The 27,792-nt window shown below is 37.7% G+C and overlaps 1 protein-coding gene across 1 annotated transcript in view; it reads right to left on the reverse strand.

Annotated features, from left to right (window-relative positions):
• The window catches only part of LOC138177557 (protein-cysteine N-palmitoyltransferase HHAT-like), a 245,301-nt gene extending 217,770 nt beyond the window's left edge, over positions 1-27,531 (reverse strand). Inside the window, exon 1 of the mRNA XM_069108780.1 lies at positions 27,483-27,531. The gene's annotated coding sequence lies outside the window, so the exon portion shown is untranslated. The remainder of the gene's footprint in view (positions 1-27,482) is intronic.
• Positions 27,532-27,792: the final 261 nt, after the last annotated feature.

Raw genomic sequence — 27,792 nt, forward strand, 5'->3', positions numbered from 1 at the left:
CTGCAGGACAGTCTCAGGGCTTCTTAGTGAACAGCCAGGTTCCAGGACTTCTTCAACAAAAGGACTGTCTTTCACCAGTGGACAAATCTGGCAAAATAACATCAAAACAGACAGACAAAGTACCAGCAAAACAGCCATGTCTCCTCAGTCCTTGGCAGCTCAGGGGGCAGGTCTCAAAAGTCCAGGGCAATTCAAAGCGGCCACCAGCAATTCTCTTAGTCTCTCTCTCCACGAGGTGCTGCTTCCAAAAAGATCTTCCGCCTCTCTCTTATCTCTCCAAATCTACGTCACCAGCTCCTCCCAGTTCAGGACTTTCTTTTCACATCAACAAGTCCATCCCACAGGTGGGATTAACAAGCTCTGGGTTTTAACACAATCAATTTGAAAACCAAGCCAATACAGGGGAATCTTTAATTGCCATTACTATCACAGGATGCTATCTAAAAGATAAAATTAAGAGGAGAGAGAGAAATATATTGGTAGAAGGAGAAAGGGAGAGATAGATTACAGTAAATTATCTCATATAAAAGAGGCAAGAGAAAACTGTTACAGTGGAGAGGAAGAGCAGGAAGGTAAAAGGGAATGGGACAACCTTACTCTCATCGAATTTGGCTTAAGGAGAGAATAACATACACACTCAATTGGGTATTTTACCTTACAGGAAAATAGGGGGAAAGGAAATAAGAGGAAGGATGATAGAAGGGAGGGCAGATTGGGGGAGAGGGTAGTTAGAAGCCAACACTTTTGCAAAGGGACAGGGTCAAAGGAGAAAATAGAATAAGTCAGGGGCGAGACAGTATGGAGGTAAATATAGTTAGTCTTTCACAATATACCTACTATGGAAATGTTTTGTGTAACTACACATGTACAACCCATAATGAATTGTGTATCTTCCCAGTGAGGGTGGATGAGGAGGGAAGGGAAAAAATCTGGAACTCAAAGTTTTAGAAAAAAACGTGTATAAAAAAAAATTTTTTTACATGCAACTGGGAAATAAGATATATAGGCACCAGGATATAGAAATACTTTTTGGCTAACTAGAAAGTTAAGGGCAGGGGGGAGATGGGGGAGGATATAAGGGAGTAAAATTGGGGAAAGGGGTATTCAGTAGGCTAGGTAATTTGGGCTGTGGGTAGGGGAAAGACGGAGAAAAATGTGTAACTCAAAATCTTGTGGAAATAAATGTGGAAAACTAAAAATAAATAAATAAATTGGAAAAAAAAGAAAATCCAGGAAATCATGGCAATAACTCACATCAATTCATAGGATCAGAGGTACAGAGTGAGATATAGAAGCCCAACCAGGTGAAGTAATTTGCCCAAGATGACAAAGACAATAAGTAGCAGAGCTGAGAGACTGAGAGAGTATTACTATTCTCATATAACAGATAAGGAAACTGAGACTCTGAAAGGCTTGTGATAGCTTTATTATAATAATGAATATGTGACTCAGGGCAAGTCATTTAACCTCTCAGTGGCTCATATAATTTTCTAGAATGATTAAATCGTAGAGAAGGTGCCACTCTGCATTAGTAGAATGATTTTAGAGAAGGAAATGGCAAACCACTCCAGTATTTCTGCAAAGAAAACCCTAAACGGAGTCAGGAAGAGTCAGGCATGACTGAAAATGAGTAAACAACAGCAAATTCCTCACTGATATAGTTTCTTATACAATAAAATCACAGATCTAATCCAATTAAAAAAAACTTTTACATAACAAAAAGGCAAAGCAGCAAGGCTAGGATAAGAAGCTATAGAATGGAAAAAAAAATTCTTAGTAGCAAGTTATCTCCAATAAATATCTGATATATAAAATATATAGGGAATTGATATAAGCACAGGGTTTCCCAAAAGTTTTAGTGTGATTTTAATTTATTTAATTTTATTTTAATTTATTGATTTATTAAAAATTAATTAATTAAAAAAACCTCAGAACAGACTAGGACCTTTGGAACACCCTAATATAGATCAAAAGTCATTCCCCAACAGATAAGTATTCAAAGGACAGGAACAAGTAGTTTCCAGAGGAAGGAATGCAAATAATCAACAAACACATATGACATGATATTTCAAAGAGAAATAAGAGAAACTAACATTAAAACTACTATGTCATGCCACTCATCAGATTGGCAAAGATGACAAAAAATGAAAATATGTACTAAATCTGAGGGGATGACCATTGATTGGGGAATAACTGAATAAGTTCTGGTATACAATTATGATAGTATACCACCATATTGTAAGATATGATGGGTAATTTGACTTTAGGACAATATGGAAAGACTTGCATGAAATAATGAAGAGAGAAATGAGCAGAACTAAGAGAAAGTTATATACACTAACAGCAATTTTGTTCAAAAAGTAAATGTGAATAACCTAAGTTATTCTGAGTTATATGAATATTCAAATAAACTGCAAAGGACCTATGAAAAAAGATGCTATCCACCTCCAGAGAAAGAACTGATATATGGAGCTATGAATTGTATAGTTTGACATATGGGTGTGTATGAAATATTGGCCTGTAAAATAAAATATTTAAAATTTTAAAAATGAAAATAATAACTATTAGAGGGTGAAGACAAGCCCACTGATACACTGTTGATGGAGCTGTGAATTGGTTCAACCATTCTTGAAAACAGCTTAGAACAATATTAGATAAATAACTAAATTATGACCCAGCAATACCATTATTGAGGCTATAATCCAAGGTGGTCAAAGACAGAGGGAAAGACATATATATCCAAAAAATGTTACAGCAACACTTTTTATGGTTGAAAATAATTGGCAGGGGCAGCTAGGTGGCGCAGTGAATAGAGCACGGGCCCTGGAGTCAGGAGGACCTGAGTTCAAATCCGGCCTCAGATACTTACACACAAAACTAGCTGTGTGACCTTGGGCAAGTCACTTAACCCCAATTGCCCTCCAAAAAAAGCAAACAAACAAAAAGAAAATAATTGGCAGCAAAGGAAACGCCCAATATTTGGGGAGTTGCAGAGCAAACTATTGTTCATGAATATTGTGAAATCCTATGGTGTCATAAGAAAAATGAATATGAAAAATTTAGAGGAACTATGTATGAAGCGATGCTTAATAAAATAAACAGAAACATGAAACCAATTTACAAACCAACTCTAATAACATAAAGAAAAACAATCCTGAGGGCAAGTGGGTGGCACAGTGAATAGAGCACCAGCCCTGAAGTCAGGAGGACCTGAGTTTAAATCCAACCTCAGACACTTAACACACACACACACAAAACTAGCCATGTGACCTTTAGCAAGTCACTTAACCCCAACTGCCCTCCCCCCCCAAAAAAAGCAAAAAAAAAAGAAAAGAAAAGAAAAATAATCCTGAAAGATATCTGAGCTGTGATGTGTCCCATCCTGACTTCAGAGAACTGGTGGGTAAAGCATGCCTTTCCCCTTTATAGATTATAGGATCATAGATTTAGAATTCAGTAGGACCTTAAAAACCAACCATTTGTAATGGGAATGCAAATTTGGAAGATCTTCCCTGTCCCTAGGCTAAAGTGCACCAGAAGCCTGGGGAGGGAGGCTTGTTTTTCAGTAGATACTTTTTGATTGGCCAGTGGGTCAATAAGGTTGTTACATTTTCTGAGCCAGGAGAAGGCTATATAAGACCTGATGTGTAGCTTTGTTTTGGGACTCACTTTGAGAAGTGTTCTGTGATTTGATCTGAATTCTGGGAAGCCGTTGTTGAGAGTCCCCCGGCTTTGAAAAACCCAGATGTGGAAACCCAGATGTTGACTGGGTATGGATGTAATGGTTGGACAGTTTGGAAAGCTGTCTACTTGATCTGTTAATGTCTTGATAATTCTGTCTGTATATTTTGAAGTTCGGGGTGCTGACCTTTTTCCCCTGAACAAGGTAAACGATTTATGTCTGACTGATTAAAGTAAGCTTGTTAACCCATTTTGAGTTGCTTTCCTTTAACAAAGCAGATCCAAGAACCTGTATGGGCAGCAAACCCTGAGGACGTGCTTGGGGTGCTTGCTGCTACACCATTCCAACCCTCTCATTTTACAAATGAGGAAAATGAGACCCAGGGAGGTTAAGGGACTTGCTCAAAGTCACACAGTGTCAGAATTTGAACCCATGGCCTCTGATTACAGAGCCAGTGCTCTTCCTACTGCCTAGGATGAGACACATATGTACATACACCTTGAGTTTGCCTACACTGAGAATGTGGTATTGACTAACTTAAACCTGAATCTAAGTATGTTACCCAAATCAACTCAGGCTTCCTGAGAAGGGGAAATAAATACACATAAAGCATCTACTGACAACAGCCCTGGGGGACTGGTGCTATTATAATGCCCGTTTAACACTTGGGGAAAGTGAGGCAAATAAATGTTAAGTGACATGCCCAGGGTCACACAGCTAGTAAGAGTCTGAGACTGGATTTGAGTTCAGGTCTCCCTGATTCCAGGTCCAGTAACTGCCTTTAGGTGAGAAAGTGATCTCTTCTCAGCTTCAAGACTCTTCATAATTAGGCCTTCTTTTAATTATTCCCTAACACAAATCTTCCTTTCTTGTCAGGCCAGTTTCTTTAATCTGTCAGAAATATGTTCATGTTCTTAATGTTTCTCTAGATCACATGGCTCACCAATTGAGAATTCAATAACCTAATTATTTTCCTGTTTAGCTGTTAATTTCTCATTGTAGCTTTGCTCAGCTAGACTTAAAGGCCCTTGATGTCACTGGCCACATCTTACATTTCTTTTTTGTATTTCCCATAAGAAATAGGCAGATAAAAAATGGCGAGAATATGTTGAATAAACATTTTTTGATTTACATATTGATAAATTCTGAGTCCAAGAAAAAAGAAAGAACTTTAAAACCTGTGAATGTCTGTAAATGTCATTTAGCCCTTTGATGTGTTTGTTCCCTTAAAGACTGACTTCTTTCAGACAGAAAGTTTTGGTATAATGGAGAAAGCACTAGATTTGGGGTCCAAATGACTGGGTGTGAGTCCAAATTCTACAACTAGCTGCATGACCTGAGAAGATCCTACTAGCTTCCCTGAGCTTCAATTTCCCCATATATAAAATGGGAATAAAATACTTGTAAAAAGTATTGTAAAAACAAAGTCCTATATGAAATATTGCCTATTTTTATTGTATCATATACCCTGTGGCCCCTAATCCTATACCAAGATTTGAAAAGTCACATAATTTTAGGACAGAAAGGTACGTTACTTAGGTCATGGTTTAGATTGCATCTCTTAATTTACATAATCAATCATGTTCTGTGTTGGCTACTTTACAGAGATATAATTACCTTTAAAAATTAATTCTTCAATTGATAAATGGTCAAAGGTTATGAACAAGCAGTTTTCAGAAGAAGAAATCAAAGCTATTGACAGTCACATGAAAAAATGCTCTAAATCATTCTTGACCCTGCTGGTATGGTTCTAGCCACTCCTTGCTCCCCGGGTCATGGATGCTGAGCTACCTGTAAAATCCAATCTAGGATTCTGGGATACTCAAGTACCATCTGGACTCTGGAACATGGAGATACCGAAAACTGGTGGGCACCTTTTGAAACTCACAAGGCTGAGAGCAGAAGCACTGCTTCCCTTCATCTAGAGTGGACAAGAATAAACAAAGAGTTAAGGACCAAAGCCTGTTTGTGAACCACATGACCTCAGAGGGGAGAAGGCTATAAGACCTTTCTCCTTTTATCATGATCTCTCACAGGACGTGATTAGCAAAAGAAGTCAGCAAATGAAGCAAAGAGAGACCTGACACATATATCTCCTCTGAAATTCTCTAAGAATTAGTTTTTATTTTACTTTACTTGCGGGTTCATATTACATTAAATATTTTATTTTTCCAATTACATATAAAATAACTTTTCACATTCATTTCTTTAAATTTTGAGTTCCAAATTCTCTCCCTTCCTTCCTCCCTTCCCCCCTCATTGAGAAGACAGGCAAGTTGATATTGCAAATTGTTTTACACTCATGCAAAACATATTTCCATATTAGTCATGTTGTGAAAGAAAACATAGGCAAAGAAACAACAAAAAAGAAAGTAAAAAATTGTATGCTTTGATCTGCATTCAGACTCTTCAAGCAGTCATGCCACATCTATATATGAATTTGGCAGAGCTGATGCTATATGGGAAATGAGCTAAGTTTTGTGCCTATATCCCCTAGGCAGTGAGAGTGACTATTGAAGGGTTAAGTATGACCACAAGGTACTGGGGGAATTTTTTGTACTTTGTTCTTGCTCTATCTGTGAAGTAAAAAATGCTTTTGTAAGAACTTTAAAAAAAGAAAAAAAGAAAATGCATCAAATGACAGAATCCTAGCCATTGAGAAGAATTTCTGATGATAATAGAAAAAAAAAACAGCATCTCTGCGAGATGAGAAGAGTTTAGAATCACTACAAATTTCACAACAAATGGGGACAGTACACATTTCCAGATTAGATCATCACACAGTCAAAAATGCCCACTCTCTAACAATACCAGCAATACCAAAAGAGCTAGAATAATATTTGATTCAAGTGCATGGGAGTCAATACAAGTCAACCAAAGATCATGTACTCCCCCTGCTGAAGTAAACACATCATGAATACCAGAAAGATGGGCCATGCTGCAGACATGTGACAGCCTGGCCAGTTCCTCTAGATTTAGGATGCTAGCTGTGTGTTGAACGCACCAAATGCCTCTATTTATTCAATATTGTCCTAGTGATGTTTTTTTAACTATATTTTGTTTTGTTGTCATTCTTGTTTTTTCATTTGTTTAGCTTTGGGGAGGACAGAAACATTCATTTTCAAAAATATCTGTGTTATCAGATGCTATAGGATTCAAGGTAGAGAATACTGACACCCACCTATCATCCTCTCACCTCCAAAAACAGGATTCTGTTTCAGTAAACCGAGGACAGTCTTGGTACTGGTATGCCAAACACAGAAGACAGTAAAATCATAGAATGCCAGACCTAGAAGGGGATCTTAGAAATCATCCACTACAAACTCCTCATTGCACAGATAGGAAAACTGAGGCTAAGAGGTAAAGTAACAAATCCAAAGTCATGGACCTATTAAGTAACAACCCATATGGCAAAATGGAAGGGAAAATTGGACCTAGAATCAGTAAGAACTAAGTTCAAATGTGGCCTTAGACTCTTACTAGCTGTGTGACCCCAGACCCTGAATTAGCATCAGACAAAGGCAGTGAAAAAATAATTTTTATCTCATATGAGAGAAGGAAGGCAGGAAGAAAGGAAGGGAGGGAGGGAGAGAGGAAGGAAGGAAGGAAGGAAGGAAGGAAGGAAGGAAGGAAGGAAGGAAGGATCTTAACTACTCTACCTCCACAAGATCCCCACAAGCACTTGGCACAGTTCTGGGTACAAAGTAGGTTCTTAATAAATACCTGTTCTCTTTCTTCTTCCTAAAGCACAGATATAACAAAGACATCATTTTGCTTAACCCTTAAGAGGCTTTTAGGACAAAATGCAAACTTCTTTGTCTGGCATTTATTTAAAGCTCTTCACAATCTGGCTCCAACCTAAGTTTCTAGGCAGATGCTCCTCATCACATACCCTATGTTTCAGCCAAAATGGTCTATCTGCTGTTCCCCCTAGAAACTATTCAATCTCCCTTCTCTTTGCCTTTGAACAGGCTGTCTGACATGCCTAGAATATACTCCCTTCTATTCTTTGTCTCATAGAAATTAGGCTTCTTCTTTCAAAGTTCAGCTTAAACACCTTCTTAAAGAAACCTAATTACCTCAGTTGCTAACCTCAGTGCTCTACCTCCAAAAGTTTCTCTGATATATTTTAAAGTTAACTTGCTTTGTAGACCTTATTTCTTCCCAATAGAATACATTCTCCTTAAGGTCAAGTATTGCTGTATTTTTTGTCCTTGTATCCCCAGTACCTGGACAATAACAGGGGTTTACTATGTGCTCAGTTAATTGAATTGCATTGGGATAACAGAAGATACTTTAATATTGTAAAGTTCTATGATTTCATGTGAGTACTCCATCCATCCAGAGATTCAAACCCTTCTCCACCTTAGAAGATCATAGAATAATAGAGTAAAAGCTAGAAGGAACATTTCAAATAATTAAGTCCACTCTACTAAGTTTGCAAATGTGGAAACTGAGGCCTAGAGAGATGAAGTGACTTGCCCAAAGTCACAAAAGTACTACAAGTAGCAAAGCAAGAAGCTTAATCTGATCCTGTGATTTGAAATTCATCTGCTTTTCCACTAAACCATGTTTCCTCCCATCTTTGTGAGTTGCTATAATAAAAAAAAGATTCCATACCTGACAAACATCCTTCTGGTAATAAGCCGTCTATGTTTACAGGCACACAATTCATCCTCAAGCCAGTGCCAGAAGATTTTCCATCTTAATAGAAACTTCCACAATTTATTTCAACTAGTATTGCCTTTGAGAACCCAAGATAACACTACACTGTGAGGATGAACTGGAGAAAGGATTTGGGGAAGAAGGAGAATATATATAACCTAATGGAAAAACACAAAGCAAAATTCCATATCTATTAACAAGAACTTATTGAATCTAACTACCTATTGAGAATTGTACTAAGCTAGAGTAGTCATGGAAAAATTAAACAAGTGAGTTGGGGATCCATCGCTAGCTCACATGAACTAACAGTACAAAACAGTGATAGACTATAAAATAAAATTTTAAAAAACATAAGAATTGTAGGAGTTTGGAGGACAGTTAGTTTAATGAGAGGTAGTATAATTGGGAAAGGCTTCATGGAGGATGCAAGGCATCCTCTTCTGCAAAATGAATTAATTAGACTAGATGTTTACTAAAAACTCTTCCAGACATAACATACTATGTGTATGTTGTAAAAAGATCTTAGATAATGAGTATAGATTAGTGATATTTTCCAACCATTGGCCCAAAGCAAACTTACACCAGCCAATAAAATTTTTCTTACCAAAGGTTATTATTTTCAAAAACTTGTACATCTCCCCATCATCATCATACTTTTCTCTGCATCTTATCCCTTCTCTTTTTCCTTCTCTCTGGTTCTTGGACTATATCCCCTGAGCTGCCAAAAGCCATCTCTGTGAAAAGTGGAGCTGTCCAAAGTACAATTTGAGGTGTACAGAGTAGTGACAGTGAGAATGCAGTGATGGGGGGGGGGGGGGGGGGGGATCTGAAAGATTAGGCAAGCTATTAGTATTGCATTAAATGTGGAAAGTATGAAAGAATGAACAGTAGAAACTCAGAGTTGGAAGCAACAGCAGACGCCATTTAGTACAATATATATCTGAACAGGAAGTCCCATTCCCAATAAGTGATTATCCAGACACAGATTGAAGAACACCAGTAATGGGGACTCACTACCTTCTATGATAGTCCATTCTATGTTTTACAGCTCTAATTGATTGGAGGTTTTCTCTTACACTGAATTGTAACTGAAATTTATCTGAAAATTCCACTCTTTACTCCCAGTTATGCCCTATGGGGTCAAAAATAACAAGTCAATCATGGTTTCCCCCAAGACTGCCCTCCAAATATATGAATTCAGGCATCATACCCACAACCTGATCTTCCACCTCCAGTCTTCTTTTTAAGGTTGAACATTTTATTTGCTTCCCTTAGTCAGGTCAGTCAACATAACAATAAGTAAGCATTTATTAAGCACTTAAATGTGTGCCAGGAATTTGCACTGGTGGGGAAAGAAGGGCAAAAACATGGGCCCTACCTTCAAGGAGCTCACATTACAATGGGAGAGAAAAAATATGTAAATAGTTAGATACATGCAAGATACATAGAAATCATGAGGAAATCTCAGAGGGAAGACACTATGGGGGAAAGGGTAAGGGGAAAGAAGCAACAAAGGCTTTCTACAAAAAAAGTAGGATTTGAACTGAGGCTTGAAGAAAAATAGGGAACCTAAGAGGCAAGAGTGAGAAGAGAAAGCATTCCAAACCGAGAAGACAGCATGGTTTTAAGGCCCGGCCTGATCACTCTTTTCTGGGCATACTATGTCTTGTTAGCATCCTTCCTAAAATGTGGCAACTGACCTGAATATGCTATACAAGAAGGGTTCTGACCAAGAAGAAGTAATTCCAAGTTTCTGAACTTATAAGACTGAAAGGACTGTGATAGATAAGGTAAGAGGGCAAGGAACATGAGTCAACACATTGAGTTTCATCAGACAGTCAAAATTCAGGTGAAGACATTTCTGAAGGCAGCTGGACATGTGAAACATTAAAACATTAAAAAAAGTTAAGCACTGGAAGTATCCCTTACAAAGGAAGGTGGCAATTATCCCCAAGGTGTAGAGGGTAAAGAACTGAACTTTGGGAAATACCAATAGAGGAGCTGGGGAAGGAGTCAGAGAAAAGGGCACTGTAAATGTTGGCAGAATAGGACGAGGAGAATATGTGGTATCATAGAATTGGAGAACAATACCTCAATATAAAACTCTCTTCTTAATGAACCTCTTTGCAGTGACTACTGCGGTGCCCAAAGAAGGCTACCATATTTCATCATCACCAGGTGCCTCAGAGTCATTGTTTACAAGTATGAATACATCCTTTACAAATACCAAGTAAACAAGGAAATTAAATGATAGTTTAAGGCTAGAGCTACACCACATAGAGTTGCTTTCAAAGAAACAGTGGGCAAAAAAATCTTTTCAAGGTACAATTTTGGATCATCAGAGTCAGTGATGAATAAGCATGAGTAGCCAAAGACTGTCCCCAAACCTCTTTGTAGTGAAATTCCAATCTCATTGCCTGCACCCTTTTCTAATAAGTCAACTCCTTCTCCTAATTAGAAACTTTTACTTCATAAGTTTCTACATTTCTGTGGCACCAAGTTAGATGTTGTCCAGAGCATGTGGTGCAGACCTTGGCCAAAGGGGTTTATAAACAATGGCAGACAGAGGGGTACAGAGAGAAGACATGTGGCTTGCTAAATAAGAAACACTGAATAAATGCATAAATCAGTAAAATCACTTATTTGAAATTGTATAACAGCCAAAGAACAGAAAGGGAAGAGGAATCACTTGCTTAATCAGGGCAGACAAGGCTCCATGAAACAATCACCGCATTCTGACAAGCTTCTGATGGCTTATTTGAGAAGGGGTTATTTCTGAGCTATAATGTAGTCACTGGATCAGAGCAAGAAACAACCTTAGAGAGTTTATCTAATCTTATTTTATCTAATCCCAGATGGGTGTCCCTAAAGTCTGAACATATAGGAAAATCTCATTAAATACGCATATTTTCAAGAAATAAAATAAATGAAATGTTCAACATTTTATTTAATTAGCATAAATGATATTTCATAGGAAGACATAGGAGACACATAGGAAATCTTATTAATTAATTTAAATTAATCTCATTAATATAGAAAATAGTCCCCAGTAGCTAATGAAAGCTTTTATTCTACATCAAATTGTCATGGCTAAAATATATACTAATTAAATAAAATGTTGCTGAAAATTTCATTCATTTCATTTCTTGAAAATATGTATAGTCGGGCAGCTAGGTGGCCCAGTAAGTAGAGTGCCAGCCCTGGAGTCAGCAGGACCTGAGTTCAGATCCTGCCTTAGCACACTTAACAGAAAACAAACAAAAAAACTAGCTGTGTGACCTTGGGCAAGTTACTTAACTCCAACTGCCCTCCAAAAAAAGTGAAATAAATAAATAAAGCTTAAAAAAAAAAGAAAATATGCATAGTTAATGAGATTTCCTATGTGTCCAGACTTTAGGGACTCCCTGTAGATACAGTCAAAAAAGCCTCAGAGGCCATTTAGTTCAACTAACTCATTTTATGCATAAGAAAACAGATTAAGTAACTTGTCCAAGGTCAAGCAAGGTGCTAGAGGCAAAATTTGAACACACATCCTCTAGCTCCAGAACCACCATACCATGTCATTTTACCTAGTTCAGAGATTCTTAAATTTCTTTGCTTCCTATGGCCCCCTTCTCAGAATAATGCTTCTAAATGCACAAATCATCATACATAGGACTATAAATTAAACCAACTGCACTAAGATACAGTTATTTGTACATTTTCTTTAAATTCACGGACCTTAGATTAAGAATTCCTGATTCTGGAAAATGACAAATGCTGGAGAGGATGTGGGCAAATTGTAACAGTAATTCATTGCTGGTGGAGTTGTGAACTGATCCAGCCTTTCTGGAGAACAATCTGGAATTATGCCCAAAGGGCTATAAATACTTTCATAGCCTTTGATCCAGCAATACCACTCCTAGGGTTATATCCCAAAGAGATCATAGAAATGAGAGAAAGACCCATATGTACAAAAATGTTTATAGCAGCTCTTTTTGTGGTAGCAAAGAATTGGAAATTAAGGGGGTGCCCATCAATTGGGGAATGGCTGAACAAGTTGTGGTATATGCATGTTATGGAATACTATTGTGCTATAAGAAACGAGGAGCAGACGGTCTTCATATTTACCTGGAGAGGCTTAAAAGAACTGATGCTGAGTGAGAAGAGTAGAACCAGGAGAAATTTGTACACAATTACAGACACAACATATGTGTGATGACCAACTTTGATAGACTGGACTCTTCTCAGCAATGCAGTGATATAAGTCAATCCCAAAAGACTCATGATGGAGAGAAATATGTGCATCCAGAGAAAGAACTAGAAAGAACTAAGTTTATATCCAGGTGGAAGCAAAATACCTGATCTTTTTCCTTCTCTTATATGGTTTTATGTCCTCTTTACCATTTTTCATTCCAGCTGGTACAATCCGTCCTTATAACCTGACTAATGTATAATGTGAAAGTATTTACAGATCCTATACTTGACTATAAGCCGCCATGGGGGGGGAGGGAGGAGGGAGGGGGACAAAATGTGAAACTCAAGGAATTGTGGAATTGAATCCTGTAAACTAAAAGGAAACAAACAAATTAATAAAAAAAAAAAAGATTAAAAAAAAAGAATTCCTGATTCTGATTCATCATGCCTGAACAAGAATCCCTTCTACAACACTGGGCAAATCACTTAATCTCTCTGTACCTCATTTTATTTATCTATAAAATGAGGATATTAGGCTAGATGGTCTCTGAAATCCCTTCCTACTCCATTCTGAGTGATCCATGGATTCTTTTTATGTTCATTTTGCCTTCTGTAATGGGAATGTAAAATTTTAAGATCTTCCCTCCCCCTAGGTTAAAGTGCCTGGGGTGGGAGGCTTGTTTTTCAGTAGATACTTCTTGATTGGCCAATGAATCAATAAGGTTGTTACGTTCTCTGAGCCAGGAGAAGGCTATATAAGCCCTGATGTGTAGCTTTGTTTTGGGGCTTATTTTGAGAAGTGTTCTGTGATTTGATATGGACTCTGGGAAGCCGCTGTTGAGAGCCCCCCGGCTTTGAAAAACCCAGATGTTGATGTAACCCAGATGTTGATTTGGTATGAATGTAATGGTTGGACAGTTTGGAAACTGTCTACTTGATCTGTTTCTCTGTCTTGATAATTCTGTCTGTATATTCTGAAGTTCGGGGTGCTGACCTTTTTCCCCTGAACTAGGTAAATGATACATATTTGACTGATTAAAGTAACCTTGTTAACCCATTTTGAGTTGCTTTCCTTTATCAAAGCAGATCCAAGAACCTATGCTGGCAGCCACCCTGGGGACGCTTGGGGTGCTTGCTGCTACACCTTATTGTTCTAAAATGCCTGGGCAATATTCCTGCATGATTTCTTTAAATATATATAGGCTTTTTTTTTTGGTCATGGCTTTCAGGTAGTCCAATGACTCTTAAATTGTCTTTCCTTGATAAGTTTTCGAAGTCACTTATTCTTGACATAATATGACTTAATATTTGCTTTTTCTTTTAAAATTTCTAAATATTTTTAATATTAAATTTTGTTTTATTTTAAAATTTTACCTTTTTTAATATTTCTTGTTGTCTCATAGGGTCATTAACTTCTATTTCAGGGAATCCATTGCTTGGGTAAGGTTTTTATACTTCTTATGCTAAGCTGTCCTCTTAATTTCCCTATTTCTTTTGACACAAGTGCCATATTCCCAGTCACCAGACATAACCTAAATGTCATTTTTACTAGCTCTTTTTTCATACCACCTACATCAAATCAGTTGTCAAGTTCTACTGACTTTTTCCCTGCAAGATCTTTTAAAACATTCGCAATGTTATAATCTCAGTTTAGGCTTAAACTACTGTAAGAATCTCCTAAATAGTGTTCCTATTTCTACTATCTCCCTTCTCTAATCCATTTTTAACATCACTACCAAAATGATATATTAAATTCAAAGGTCTCATCATGTTTCTCTCCTGCTCAAAAATCTTCAGTGGTTCCCTACTACTCTCACTATGTCAATGGATATGAAATTTCACTAATAGGGGTACTTCCTTCAGTGTTGTAGATAGACATCATTTTTTTAATTTAATCAAATGCTTTATTAATTTCTAGTTTACCTCATTAATTTCCACAAGATTTTGAGTTACAAATTTTCTCCCCGTTTTTCCCCTACCCACTACCCCAAAATAGCTATCCCACTGGATATCCCCTCCTCCAATCTGCTCTCTCCCATATCTTCTCCCATATCCCCTCCAACTTTCCAGTAGGGCACGGTGGATCTCTATGACCCAGTGGCTGTATGTCTTATTCCACAGTTACATGTAAAATAATATTAATAATAGTATATATATTACAAAAACATTTGATCTTAAAACTTTGAATTCCAGATTCATTCCCTTCCTCCGTTGTCACCCACCCTTACTGGGAAGATAAGCCATTCAGTATAGCTTGTACATGTGTAGCTATGCAAAACATTTCCACAGTGGACATATTGTAAAAGACTGACTATATTTATTTCCCTCCCTCATATCCCACCTCCCACTTGTTCTATTCTCTACTTTGATCCTGTCCCTTTTCAGAAGTGGATGCTTCCAACTTCCCTTCCCCCCCAGCATACCTTCCCTTCCATCACACCCCCTCTCATCCCCTTCCCCCCTACTCTACTGCAGGGTGAAATACCCTATTTAGTGTGTATGTCATTCCCTTCCTAAGCCAAATTCAATGAGAATAAAGTTGACCCATTCCCTTTTGCCTTCCTGTTCTTCCCCTCCATTGTAACCATTTTCCCTTACCTCTTCTATATGAGATAGTTTGCCCCATTCTGTCTCTCCCCATCTCCTCTCATTATACTCCTCTCTCACCTCTTAATTCCACCTTTTAAGTGTCATCACTTCCTATTAAATTGGTCCTGTGCCATCTATCTATGTATACCTGTACACATATATATACATATATTCACATATGTATTCATATGCCCATACACCTTCCTATACAGACATATATGTGTATACACACACACACACATTTCTATCCCTTCAACTATTGTCATACAGAGAAAAGTTCCATCAGTTAAAATTATCATTTTTCCATGCAGGGATGGTAAATAGTTCAACTTTGATAAGTTCCTTATGATTTCGTTTCCCTGTTTACCTTCTCATGCTTCACTTGCTTCTTGTATCTGAATGTTGAATTTTCTATTCAACTCTGATTTTTTCATCAAGAAGGCTTGAAAGTCCTCTATTCCACTCAATGACCATATTTTCCCCTGAAACATGATACTCAATTTTGCTGGATAGGTGATTCTTGGTTTTAATCCCAGCTCCTTTGACCTCTAGAATATCATATTCCAAGTCCTTCAATCCCTCAGTGTAGAAGCTGCCAGAAGTTTTCCTGATTGTGTTTCCACAATATTCAAATTGTTTCTTCCTGGCTGCTTGTAATATTTTCACTTTGATCTGGGAATTCTGGAACCTGGCTATAATATTCTTAGGAGTTTTCTTTTGGGGATCTTTTTCAAGAGGTGATCAGTAGATTATTTCAATTTCTATTTTGCCCTCTGGTTTTAAAACATCAGGGCCATTTTCCTTGAGAATTTCTTGAAGGATGATTTCTAGGTTCTTTTTTTGATCATGGCTTTCAATAATTTTTAAATTGTCTCTCCTAGATCTATTTTTCTAGTTCAGTGGTTTTTCCAAAGAGATATTTCACATTGCCTTCTATTTTTTCATTTGTTTGGATCTGCTTAACAGTATCTTGATTTCTCATAAAGTCACTAGCTTCCATTTGCTCCAATCTAATTCTGAAGGAATGATTCTCTTCAGTGAGCTTTTATGATTCTTTTTCTATGTGGCAAATTTGGCTTTTTAAGGCATTTTGAACCTCTTTTGCCATTTGAGTTAGTCTATTTTTTTAAGGTCTTATTTTCTTCAGTCAGGTTGTTGACTCTCATTTCATAATTTTCTTGCATCAATCTCATTTCTCTTCCCAATTTTTCCTCCACTTCTCTTATTTGGTTTTCAAAATCCTTCTTAAGGTCCTCTGTGGCCTGTAACAAGCTCTTATTTTTCTTGGGAGCTTTTGGTGCAGGAGTTCTGACTTCACTGTCTTCCTCCTGTTCCTTGCTTTCATCTTTTTTGTCCCCAAAATAGGAGTGTAAGTTGGACTGCTCTGCTTAGGTTGCTTCCTTTGCTTGCTCATGTTGCCACTCAATTACTTGACTTTTCAGTTTTTTGCCACAGTAGGACTCTGCTACCAGAGAGGGGAGCTTCATCCCAAACACTGGGTTTTTCTCAGCTGCTGAAGGTTTTAGTTGGGTGCCCTCTCTGATGCCTCCCCACATTCTGGCAAGCTGTTCTCACACTCCAGGACCTCCGCCCTAGACCACAATCCAGATCCAAGCAGGTTAAAGCAAGAGCAAATAACCCATGCCTCAGCGGCTTCTCACCCTGGGGGCAAAGTCCAACCACACTCCCATACTACTGGATCCCAAAGTCCACACTGCACTGACCCCTCACTATCTCCTTAGCATCTATGTGTTGATATTTCTGGAAACTGCCACAGCTGCTGGTGATCTGAAGTCCCTCCAGCCGGCGGCTGGTCAGGCCCACCCTGAGGCTAAAACGTCCGGCTCATCTGGGGTCAGCTCCCAGAATACTGCACTGGACACTTCCTGCTGACCTGCCGGGCTATCCTCAGTGGGAAGTTAGCTTCTATGTGTCATTTTGTGGGTTCCGTAGCTCCAAAGTTTCTTCGAAGTCACCTTTTACATGAATTGGAGGAGGTGGTAGCCAGAGCCTTGCAGACGTCCTGTTTCTACTCCACCATCTTGACTCCTCCCCCTTGACATGACTTTCTACATGACTCTTGTCCATGTCCTCCCATGGAACCTATCTGATGTACTAAAGGTCTTTTGCCTAAGTCTTTTAACATTTCAGAGGCACCAGTGTAACACTTAAGCTGTGTATCTGTTATGCCTTCCCTCATTCCTATTACCCATTATTCTATCACTCAATAAATAGTCATTCTCCATTATAGGAAAAAATACATACTCCTTATCCTGGAATTCAAGACTTTCCATCATCTGGTTCAAATTTTTCCATCTCAAGACATCTAAAATAGGACTCATCATCATTTTCTCCAACATCCTCTCCTCTTCCAAACATCTCTGCTATTGTCCATGCACCAGCATTCCCCAGTCACATAGGTCCATAACCTCTATGTCATCCTCAACTCCTCACTCTCACTCATCCCACATATCCACTTTCCTACCAAATCTTGTCAGTTCTACTTTGAACCATCTCTTCCATACCCATTTCATCCCATCTTCTCCCATATTTGTGAATTTCCAAAGGTGATTTCTCCTTTGAGAACAAATGCCTAGAACAAATACCTTCCATTTTCTTGCCTGATAAACAAGCCCTTTTTCTTTCTTCAAGGTCAAACTCGGGTACCACTTCTTCAGTAAATGAACTCTCTCTTCTCAAATCACTTATAACTAGCACTTTGGTCTTTGGTACTTATCATAGTCTACCCTGTATTACTGATGCACATTTCTTATTCCCCTATTAGACTGTAAGCACCTCAAGAGGAAGGACTATGACATTTTCATCTTTGCATTCCCAATACAGTACACTTCACAAAGAAGATATTTAATTGAATCAACACAGTCCTTGGCCTCAAGGAATCTGCATTCTAGTGTAAGGGATGAGAGAAGTATACAAACAGCTATAATATACATAGAATATACTAAGATTGAAAACAGAAGATAGAGGTCTTTAAGCAGAGGTTGTATCAGGGATCTTATAGAAAAGAATCCTATTCAGGTGTAACTAGACAAACCCTGAGGTCACATTGATTTCTGAGATTCTATGTGATTCTACAGGTGTACCAAATTGTGATGTGGATTCAATAAAAAACACATCCATTTGGGGGGTGGGGTAGGGATCTGAATCATGGAAGACTTCATGAAGGAGGTAGCATTTGAACTGTGCCTTGAAGGAAAGTTAGGATTTCATATGGCAAAGATGAAAGAGGGGGCACTGAAGGTAAAAAGAATGATGTGAAACAAAGGAAGAAAAGCCTTAAGCATGCGTGGGGAGCAGGGAATAGTGCAGTTTTGCTGTAAGGTGTGATATATGCAGAAAAGCAGTACATGATAGGAAAAAGCAGATTAGGACCAGGATATGGAGTCCTGGGATTCTAAGCACTTTTTTGTCTTCATCATTACCTCTAACATTTTACTACTACCATCTTTCTGAGTCCATAACCCATTCTCCAGTTTTACTTTCCTCCACAAATCAGTGAACCTTAAAGACAGCATTGTCTGGTTTGGGGGAGGGTGGTGTTTCAGGTTGTCCTAGTGCTAGGGTTTATTTGTTGTTGTTGTTGTTTATTTGTTCATATACAAACATCATGCTTCAGTGGGTCTAGTTTTATAACAGAGAAACTACTACAGTATTCTAGTAACCACTTAAGGGAAAGGAAAAGTCAGATAACACCAGCTTTCCTTATTTCAGAGTTCAGTAGCTGATACCTTATCAACCCAGCAGCTGTTTTGTTATTAAAAACCTGTTCCCATTTCAGAAGCTCTGAGACATCCCCGACCCTTGGGAAGTCCCTGAGCCAACTCACAGACTAAGAACAGAAGCCCCTACATGAGATAAAAAGCAGTCTCACTGCATCCCTTCTATCATAAGAATAAAACCATTTTTCAAAAGAGCAAACTCAAATATAAGTGTGAACGTTGGTGGCCATTCCCATTTTTACCATTTCAAACTTGTCTCCGCACAGGATCTGTTTGTTCAAGGGGAGGTATTTGTCTTCCAAACACTACACTCATTTCAGAAAGCTTCTCAAATACTTCCAGGGGGCAAAGACCAAATGTCGTGGCCTGAACTTTGTACTTCCACTGTCCATGCCAGGATCCCTAGACAATGCCCTCCTTGGCAAACAGCGATTAAATCTCCTCTCAGCATAAATATGAACAACACCTAAGGCAAGATTTTGTGCCAGTCCAACTCTCACTACAGCACGAGATGGGTTCATTTTACCTTCTCTGAGGTGTAGGGGTAAGGTAGGCAAAACATCCTAACTAAAGCGGGCCAGGCAAATTCTAAGAAGAGGATCCAGGGATTCATCTCCCACACTATCAAGAAAACAGCCCTACCTCATTAAAGTGAAATAGGTAAGGAAGGAGATTCTGAAAATGAAACTGAATTAGGCATAGTTTACCCTAATCACCAGTGCACTGTCAGAGGTAGAGACAACAGCAACAGCGAAGTAAATGAGAAAAAAAAAATTTTCCTAAAAATAATAAATGAGAATTCTTTAACATAAATACTAACAATCCTTTGCTCAGAAAAACATAATGGAATTATGGGGGAAAAGGCATTGAATTTAGTCAAAGGATCTGGATTCAAATCCTGCTCTGCTATTTACTAGTTGTATTATAGTAGACTCTAGAGCAGGGTCAGGGAACCTGCAGCCACATGTGGCCTCAAGTCCACAAGCTCCTCACCCCTTCTCTAGACCATCTATTTCACCTTTCTGAGATAATTTCCTTATCTGTAAATGAGAGGGTTAAATTAGAGAATGTCTAAATTCCTTTCTCACTCTAAAACTTATGATTTATTTATATATATATTTGTATTTTACATTTTTTATACTTATATTTTGCATAGTGCTTTATAAATTTTCAAAATCTATACTCCTCACCACTGTCTGATAGAATTCATCTCTTTTTTTTAAAGTAATTGGGGTTAAGTAACTTGCTCAAGGTTACACGGCCAGTTATTTCTGAGTGTGGTGCTAAGTATCTGAGCCCAGATTCGATCCCCAGGTCATCCCGACACTGGGACCGGTGCTCTTACTCCCTGAGCCACCTGGCCACCCCTTAGAATTCCTCTCTTTAAGACACAGCTCAAGCACCAACCTCTATGTGAAGGCTCTCCTGTTTCCGATAAATACCAGTGCTTGTCCTTCCTCCCTCCCTAAATATCTTTTAACATATTTGTGTTTGTTTTTATTTATTCTATATAAATTGACATATGTTTGATGTTTTTCCTATTAGAACATAAATTCTTTGTGAATAAGGATTATTTCATTCATTTTATGTGCACACCTATCATGGTCCCTGGTACACAGTAAATGCTTAATAAATATTTGTTGATTTATTGATTGGATACAGTCATAGCTACTTGTGGTCCCCCTGACCAACATAATTTTGCAACTGTTAATATATTGACTAGAACTATTCCTGGCACATAGTAGTGGTTTTTCTTTTTAATGACTGTTGACTGACAGAATATTGTATATTATACCCTTCTCCATGGTTTTGGGAAAAAATACACCACTGTAACTTCATTCTGTTGGTTGTCTATTGTTTCTATGAAACTACTTGCCCATATTTCAACAAACACCACATTTTATCAAGACCAACTAATGATATTAAGGTAGAAAGTGTCTGTAATATGAAAATAATTATTTAACTATATTATCTACCATCTCATTTTATTTTCACAAGAGCTTTTTCACGGAGATAGGGCAGGTGTCAATCTCCCCACTTCACAGATATGGAAACTGATATTCAGAAAGGTAAAGTGATTTGTCTAAAGTCCAACTGTTAATCTGTAGAAAAGCCTGAAATAGAACCAGACTTTTCAAATTGTCAGTCCATGACTTTTCTCATTAATAAGGAACATAAAACTTATCAACCCATATGAATCCCTAAGATGTTATCTAAGTAATTAAATGAGTTAATTAAACTTATTTTCCCCCTCTATTTGCCTAGTATAAAGTCTGGCTCCCTTTGGAGTCATATCTCTTTCTAAAGCTATTCAAACCAAACACTGTTCATCTCTTACATGGAACCTTGGTGATTCATCCACTCATCCTGTCTAAGGCTCATGAAGTCCTTACAAATGATTCAGTGACCCTACTCCCCTATTTCATTTTATTTTGGTTAAGCTTTCTTTAAAATCTATCATCATGGGGACATTTTAAGGACATATGATTGCCAACTGCTTTTCTCCTGATAACCAGTGTTTAATATTTTGGGTAATACAAGATAAAATGTAGGTATTTTCTCCATCCCTTTGCATCCTATGGGATTCTTATCTGTTCTCTCATTAAATCCAACAAAGTAGAGCTATCCAATATGCTTGGAGCCCTTTGTTGTTGTTGTTAACTTAATTCAACTTGACAAATTGTTAAGTGCCCACTAAGTAAAAAGAACTTTTCTAGATTCTGGAGATATAAGGAAGAAAACTTATATAGTCACTTACTAAAAAAAGAGTTCAGAATCGAATAGTAACCACAGATATACTACTCAGGCTGTCCATCTGTATTGTCTTTTATTCTTGCTATATGACTGGTTTTCCTTCTTCTCCAGTCATATATATTCCTTCATACTTCAACATTCCAAATATCTCTGATTTCATCTCTAAGTGTGGCAACTGAGTAAGTCAATCAAACTACCCCACTCTACCTCAAGAAAATGATAAAAGGCTATCCCCTTGCACCTTAACTAGTTGGGAATGGGCTTCAATTGAACAAAATCAATCAAAGGTCTTCCAATCAAATGTGGAAAAGCCTCGATTAATTTAAATGTCTCTGATGGCCACTGGTTGAATTGGAAGTGATGTTGTCCAAGAAAAGCATTTTGGTTGACTGAGGAAACTTGGTCATGCCCTCAATAGTCCTCTATAAAAAATACTGAGCCATTCTGGGTGGCAAGACAATTGAAATGAGAACAGTGAAGTCCAGCTAAGCCCCCTGAGAAAGAATTGAAGGGGTGGGGGAGGGTAAGAGAGGAAAACATTAACACTTTGGTTTCAGCCTTGGTCAGAGAGAGGTTATGAGCGTAGAAGGGACTGAGGATTCTGGACCTCTTTTCTTTTCATCAGCATCCTAACACTGTCTCCTCAGGGCAGCAGCTGCTGACATAAACGTGTACACATCAGAAACTAAGGACAGACTGGACAGATTCACAGCTCTATGAAGGATCTAGCAAAACATCTACATCATGCTTCTTGAGTACCTCCCAAAGGGAAGAAAAGTACTTCTAGCAACCAGTAGCTGTGAATGATCCCTTGACCAAATATGTTCTTCAGTCTTCATCTCAGCTTCTGCTGGACTATATGTGTGCTGGTGAGAAAGTGCGTCACAGTTTTATTTTTTTTGGGGGGGGGCAGGGTTGTTGTACCAACTCTTCTTACTATACCACTTCATCAAAAACCCTGATAAACTGATAATTCATGAGCTATATCATTTGAAAATACAATCCCAACCTCACAGGGCTAACTCTTGAGCCCTGAAGGGATATAGTAGGCACATTCTGGGAGTCCAGTGCATTTGTATGAGCAGAATTCAGGACAGTAGCTTGAGAGCATGTGCTACACATGAGAGACTACTTCCTCTATTGATACAGATTGTCACTCCCTATAAAATTTAGCAGGTGGTCTTTGTGATTTTCTACAGCCAAAAATTTCATCACACTTTGACCAATCTGGTGATGATCTAGCTAAGTTTAGCAAGATGTGTCCTTATCTAAAAATACACAGGTCTCTTTCTAGCCTATATTCAAAGCCTTATCAGCTTAGTAGACCTAGCAGGAATCAACTTAACAGACACCCTAGCTTTAGAGAACACAAAGTCATCTCTATAACACAATGGGACACTGTGGAAAAAAAAAAACCTTTAGTAGGGGGCAAGTCCTCCCCAAAAACATTTAGCTAAACAGAACTGATATACTTAAAGGAAGGGGTATGCTTTGGATTAATTTTATGTAGCGAATGGTGTGGGTTGTGTAGTGGTCCAACTAGAAAAACAAAGAAATGGGTTCAATTTTTGACATGGGAGAGTAAAAGGAAGCAGAATGACTATCTTAAAAAAAATCTGAGGGAAAGCAATGATGGAGGCCAGGAACAAGTGGAGACACATTTTTATGGGAAAGGTTGGCTTATGCAAATTTTATTGCCAGAATGAAAGTGGCTGTGGACTACATGAATTGAACCAAAAACATAATATTGTTGTTTCCTTCTCTGATAAGAATTCAAACCATACCCAAAAAAATGTCATCTTGTTTCTTGTAGCACACTGAAGCTGCTTTGTTTTTAATCACTTCTTTCTATTTTTCCCTTCTGGTCTCATATCAAGTTCTGAAGTCAACCATATTCTTTTAAAGGGATTCTTTGAGGAGATGCCCTGAATGACTTTCCCTTGATTTATACCAAACTCGGGGATGGGAATTCATTGATTTCTCCCACAGTCATCATAAACTAAACACCATATACAACTTCAATACTAAAAAATGTTACTTCCTCTTTAAATGTGACAGCTCCTTCCTTGCAACCCAGCCCTGCTGAAAAAAAAAAACTAAATTAAAATAAAATAACAAACTTGTAACACACCAAAGCTGCTTTGTTTTTTAATCACTTCTTTCTATTTTTCCCTTCTGGTCTCATATCAAGTTCTGTAGTCAACTGTATTCTTTTAAAGAGATTCTTCGAGGAGACTCTCTGAAATGACTTTCCTTTGATTTATACCAAACTCAGGAGATGAGAGTACATTGATTTTTCCCACAGTCATCATAAACTAAACACCATACACAACTTCAATACTAAAAATGCTAATTTCTCTTTAAATGTGACAGCTCCTTCCTTGCAACCCAGCCCTGCTGAAAAAAAAATAAAATAAAATCAACCTAAATGGAAGGACAGCTTAGCAGAACAGCTCGCTTTGCAGAGATCCTTAAGAGGAATTGGCTTGGTTATAATTTATGCCAATTGAGATAGGCCCCATCCATCAAAGCAAAAGACATTGCTGATTAAGTTTAAGTAGGCTGAAGTTATGTTTATGCTTAAAAAGCAAACATTCAATATGTCCTGACATAGTCAAGTGTATAATAAGTCTCTGCATCCTAGGAAAGCATCTATTTAAAAAAAAAAAACAACTTCCAGGAGAATGTCTCTCACATTCTTTCTTCCTTCTTCAAGGGAGGAATGCACTTCTTTTTTTTGTACATAGGATCACAAGATCATAGATTTAGGTCTGAAAGTAATGTGAAGAGATTATGGATGAGATACTAGGAAGAAACAAAAGTGCTCAAAGGATCACAAGTCAGGCAGTTTATTAGAGGTGTGTAAGTATGCAGCTCCCCAGCCCTACAATCCGTGGGCAGCACAGGTGGTAGCATGGAAATATTGTAGGATGTGTACCCAAATTAAAAGTCAAAATCTCCAGGTTCCAGCCCTTAAAACAAATTTTTGTTGCTGGGAAGATTCATAGGGACTCAGTGGGAAAGAGACATCAGGTGGTCTGGACTACAACCTCCCCTTATTGACCTACAAGGGCAATTAGGAATAATTGTTAACCTTGCACACTTGGATTAGCTAAAATCTGCTGAACTTTGTTTTAAATCAGAAAAGCTTTCTTTGAATTCCTTGACTAAACATAACTGAGCATATAGTGTTAGGCACATAGGTACTTAAGTAGGTTAATTAGTGGTCAAACATCAAATTACTTCTGTCATCTACAGCATAGCAATAAGCCAATCCTCCAATGACCTTAAACACCATCTAACTGAACTGCCTCATTTTGTAGTCAGTCAACAATCATTTATTAAGTACTCACTGTGCACTAGGTACTTTGTTAAGCACTGAGGCTACAAAGAAAGGCAAAAGATGGGACCCGCCCTCAAGGAGCTCACATGATCCTGAGCAAGACACTGTGTAAAATAACTGGGTACATACAAGATACAGAGTAGAAAAAACTGTGATCTCATAGGAGAAATCACTAATAGCTGATGGAACCAGGAGACACCTTCTGAAAAGGCATGTGGGTTTTAAAATGGGTCTTAAAGGAAGCCAGGGAAGCTAAGAAGTAGAAGTAAGGAAAGAGGGAGCTTGGAGGCAGGAGGGAGCTTGGAGGCATGAGGGGGCTGTGTGACAGGACATAGGCACCTGAGTTTTCCAATTCCTCCATAAAGATTTCCCCTGGATTAACAAGAGAAGAATTACCAAGTTTAGCCATGAAATTCCCATGGACATCTTCATGGATCTCAATCCTATGCTGCCTCTTCCTTGTCTTCAGCCTGCACAGACTGTGCACACAGTTCTATTCCACCTTCCACATATCCATTATGTAGGCATTCACACTATCATAGCTGTTGAACATACAATTCCTTCATCTCTGTCTTTTGGAATCCCACATTACCTTCAAAACATAGTTCAGATGTCACCTCCAACATATAGTCTTTTCTGATCCTCCTAGGTTCTATCTATCTTGAAATCATATTGTTATAATTTTGCATGTACTTTGTATTTCCTAATCTATGTACACATTTGGATTCCCCAGTAGATTATAAAATCTTTGAGGACAAGGATTGTTTTGTTTTCATTTCTCAATCAATTAACAAACATCTACATCATGCCAAGCATTGTGATTAATTCTGGGAATTACAAAGACAAAAGAGAAAAGAGCCTTCCCTTTAAGGACCTTACATTCTAATGTAAGAAACAAGTATAAACTGTACAACACATATGCAAATTAAATACTAGGCAACTATGAAGGGACCAAAGTAACTTTGGAGTAGACATTGTAGGCATTTAATAAATATTCGTTGAGTTGAATTGTCTTGATTTTAAGCTTCTTGAGGGGGCATCATGTCATTCTCTGAAAAGTACCCTGAATATCATCACATTCAATTAGGAACTAAGTAAATGTTCTTAGATAATATTAATGATGAACATCCCTTTAGAGACCTACTTAATTATATAAGAAAGACTAAGACACTGGAAGAGACACCTGTGCAAATACTTTGTACAACCTAAACCACATTTCAAGTTATTTTTATTAGCTGCTGTGTCTGCTTCTTTAGCTGAGATTCCTGCCTTCACAGCACTGTTTAATGAACAATTTTCAACCATCATAATTTAGGCACTATTCATTAAGCATTTAGAGTAACTGATACTTGCAGAAAGCAAGCAACTTTTTAGAATCTAAGGAAATTGCAGCCTTTTATTAACCAAAATAATTTTTTGGTTTATTTTGTATCTGATCGAACTTGCTTTCCATAAACCATCCTTGATGAAACCATCTCAGCCCTTTTCAAACATGTAGGGATAAGGATAGGAACTGGGCCTATGATTTCACTGTTATAAAGAACTCCCAGATAAGAAAATCCCCTCTACTTATACAGGCTAGATAGCACCTTAGTGACTGGCCCAGGGTCAGTTGCCTAGACATGTTTCAGAGACTAATCTTCCCAACCTCATGAATCTATCCACTAAAGTCAATGGTGTTAAACTTAAATAGAAATGGATACCTGACACTACATATTGACTTAAAAAGTCACAAACTAACATTATCTATATTCTATTGTGCTTTGATTTATTTTATTAAACATTTCCCAGTGACATTTTAATATAGTTGGTCAGCTCTCAGGAGTGGTGGGTCTACATGTGGTCTTCAGGCTGTCTGACATCTCTGCAACTACATCATGCAGCCTCTTTCAAACACATATATTCCTTTTTTTAAAAAAATATTTTATTTTTTCCAAATACAAGTAATGTCATTTTTCAACATTCATTTTTTGTAAGATTTTGAGTCCCAAATTTTTCTCTCTCCTTCCCAATATGGTAAGCAATCTGATATAGGTTATATATGTGCAATCATGTAAAACATTTCTGTATTAGTCAAAACATGTACATTTCTTAACTTTAAGGCTGTGTCTATCTGCATGACACCAAAATTATCTACTGATTTCATTTAAACATCATTCAATTTAATGTGGAAAAAAGTTAAAACTAATTTGTTCGATGTCTGAGTCCAAAATGATAGAATTTTTTACTCTCAACCAGCTGTTGTAACATCTATAAAAATAACCTATAAATAAGAATATTAATGGACCACACTTGTGGGGAATGATAACATAAGGTGTGAGCACCTTTTTTAAAAAGTCATTTCTTTACTTGCATGAAAAACTCATGATAGAACAGATCCTTTGAGCCACGTGTAGAATTGTGCTATTTGTGTTTCTGAAAAATGTACTGTTGGTATTCCTTCAAAGTGTTTAACCAAGAGAAGAAACATTGCAAACTGCTATCAACAGATGTGCAAGCAGAGATCTGTGCATAGATAAAATTAACATCTTACCGGATTAGGAAATTATGAAGTCCAACATCAAAATTCCTGCAAAAAACAGAAAAGGACATACATGTCAATAAAAAGTCCCATCCATGATGGCTAACATGACAAATAAAAAGAGAAGAGGTAGGAAAAGGGAAGGGAAAGATCAAAAGATCAAAGGGAAAAGATCAAAGTTACTATTACGTCTGGTGTCTACTGTATTGATTTTTATAACTGAGTGGGTATATTCCTGAATTCACCTTCTCAGGAATGTAGTTTTCCCTCTGAGTTAGTTTAAAGGTATAGTTGAAAAGTTGATATCATTGCTGCATTAGCC

The sequence above is a fragment of the Petaurus breviceps genome, unplaced genomic scaffold (genome assembly GCF_028583685.1).
Source record: "Petaurus breviceps papuanus isolate PSGF00001 unplaced genomic scaffold, PetGlider_PUasm1.0 90434, whole genome shotgun sequence".
NCBI classification, from domain to species: Eukaryota; Metazoa; Chordata; class Mammalia; order Diprotodontia; family Petauridae; genus Petaurus; species Petaurus breviceps.